The 2,629-nt window shown below is 57.6% G+C and overlaps 1 long non-coding RNA gene across 1 annotated transcript; it reads right to left on the bottom strand.

The window, feature by feature from the left end:
- Positions 1–555: 555 nt before the first annotated feature.
- On the bottom strand, positions 556–2,221 carry LOC140699693 (uncharacterized). Its single transcript, XR_012077940.1, has 3 exons — positions 2,090–2,221; positions 1,688–1,775; positions 556–1,005 (listed from the first exon to the last, which is right to left on the bottom strand). It is a non-coding gene; the product is annotated as an uncharacterized lncRNA (long non-coding RNA).
- Between the last annotated feature and the right edge of the window lie 408 nt (positions 2,222–2,629).

Here is a 2,629-nt window from a genome sequence, read left to right as displayed (position 1 = left end):
AGTGTTTTCTTCCTTGTGTTTCCTTCTTCTTTTCTCACTTTATTTCCAACTCATGATCCCTTTCATCATACTAATCTCAGCCCCCAAAGGGGCCTCTTACAGGAAGCCTGCCAGGATTTTCTGGGTGGTATATGCTTTCTCTTCCCTTTGAACCTGACACTGTGGAGCCTGACCCTTCTTGTGGAGTGGAGCACTCCCTTTCTTCTGTTGGGGTCATGGGTGTGCTGGTCACAGCTCTTCCTTCCCAGAGACTGTGAGCCCCCCTTAGGTGCCAGATCTCGGGGGCCCAGTGCCCAGCCTGGGCCCTGAGTGGGAGCTCTGGGCACTCTGAGTAAGTCGCCCCCAGGCACCCGAGCAGTGTCTGACCCAGAAACACATCCAGTGCGGTGCTAAGTGGCCATGCAGGGTGAGCTGTGCAGTGCGTGGTCCCTTCTAAGAAACACGCCCACCTTTCCTCTGGTACAGCAGGCGGAGTGGGCTGCCGGGACGATGCCACCAAAGTGAGATGACGCTGAGTCTGACTTTTGTTTGTATGCTTTCCTGCATTGTTAAATTGTTTTTACAATGTTAATTTTTATTATTCCACAAATCTGTAGAATTATTCCCACTTTTGAAAAATAAAAGAAAGCCTCGTGTGAGATGTTTCCACCTCTGATTCTCGAAGGCCCAGGAGGGTCTCTGCACATCCTCTCCTGCCCCGGCCTACCTGGCTTGTCCCCACAGGTGAGTTTTCCAAGACAAGGGGGCTTCTGGACACACATCTGTCCTCAGAGCCAAAGGAAAGACAGCAGGTGCCCAGGACAACACAGCTCAGTTGCCAGGTAACGGTGGTCACCATGGCAACATTGCCTCCTTGGAGGGAGCAGAAGCCTCGGCACCCCCACCTGCAGACGAAGGGCGGGGAAGGCAGTGGCAGGAGCTCTTCCTTGACCACCTGGCCATCCTTCCCCTGGGCCTTTTCTTTGCCTCTTCCTCTCCTGAGCTCTTCCTCCCTCTGGTGAGGGGCTGTGGGATGAGACACAGGTCACAAGGTCTGGTGTGGCCCAGGGGCCAGGCTCTGGGATCCGCCCCGCTGCTCCCACTTCCACTGACTCCCTTGTGCCCTGTCCTGAGCTTCAGTGTCCCCATCTGCCAAATGGGGTGGTGACAGCTACTCTTCCCTCCCCATTCACAGTGTCTGTCCCGTCCAGGTCTGCACTTGGCTGGGCATCCCCAGCTGCCTGGCATGGCGCTAGGCACACAACCAGGGGCAAGTTACAAGGGTATCATGGAAATTTGCAGGGCCAGGAGGCAGGAGAGCTGGGTTGGGGGCCAGTTCTGTGGTTCAGAGGCTGGGTGACCTTAGCCAGTCCCTTGGTCTCTCTGGGCCTCAGTTTCCCTGTGTGACAGGGTGCAGGCTTCCTTTGCTTGCATCCTCAAGGACTGCTTAGAGACAGCAAAGAGATGGTCTGTGGCTGACCCTGGGGGGCGCAGCCAGGGCACTCCTGTAGCCCAGGGGCTGGGGGTGCGCTCAGCTCTCTGCCTGTTTCTGGGTGATTGTTCTCTCCCTTACATTCGGCCCCACCACCGCCCAGCTTTGTTTCCTAGGTATTTAATTACACAGATTACCATCACTCCCATCATCAAAGTCAGCATGTCCCTTGGGTTTCAGGACCAGGTGGCCTCGCCCTGACAGTTCTCCACTTACATACTGTGCTGTGTGACTTGGGGCCAGATCCTTGGCCTCTCTGTGCCTCTGTCTCCTGACATCAGGTGGAGGTAGTCAGAGCACACTCCTGGAGGACAAGCGGTCAGGATAAGGGGTGCCCAGCCCCGCCAGCACTGGGCACGCTGATGACAAACCGAGGAGCTCTGTTTGGGGTCAGACCTCTCCACCCCTCGGAGCCTGTTTCCTCATCTGTGGCCGGAGATTAAGATCAGCCATTTCATCACAAGATTAAGGGGCAGCTAGGCCCGCTGACACACAGCGCTGGCACGTGGTGACCCCTCAGTGGGGCAGGTGTCATCCTGGGGGGCTCAGCACACCCCTCCTGCTGCCTCTCCCTTTTGTTTGCTCTGCATCCTCCCAACCCATCCTGCTCTAGCTCACCCGGTGTTCCCAGAGTGTCAGCTTCATGTTAGGTCTTTGGGGGTCCAGCCACCTCCAGCCCCTCTTGGGTGGCTGATCCCAGGAAGGGCTGCTGGGGCCCAGCTCCCACCGGTGGAGGGGGATGTGTGAAGCTGCCGGGCTTCCCTCGGCCCCTACTAGTTGCCATGGAAACCTCCTAGCAACCACTCAAACAGGCCTTGTGCTCAGGCCCAGCGCAGCGCAGCTTGCCTGTCACTGGGGCCAGCCAGGGTCACTTGGGCAGCTGGGGGTCAGGCCGAGGACAGAGACCCCTGGGGCCACCGGGTCCGCCTTCCGTGTACTTCATTGTAAACAACAGGTTGCCCTGTCGCTGTGCTTCTCGGGGCCTCTCTTGGCAGCTCTGAGGGTCATGGGAACCTCCATTCCTGCAGGATGGGCCAGCAGTCCTGCGTGACCCCTGCCTGAACCCCATTTGACCCCTGCTTGGGGGGGTCAAGCCTGTTTCCTGCCATTTGGTGTTTACCGGATGTCATTAGGCTTGTGGGTGAGGAAATGGGTCGT

This window comes from Vicugna pacos, chromosome 11 (genome assembly GCF_048564905.1).
Source record: "Vicugna pacos chromosome 11, VicPac4, whole genome shotgun sequence".
Classification (NCBI taxonomy): Eukaryota; Metazoa; Chordata; class Mammalia; order Artiodactyla; family Camelidae; genus Vicugna; species Vicugna pacos.
Note: the sequence above shows the minus strand (reverse complement) of the source record. Positions and strands in the feature narration are given on the sequence as shown.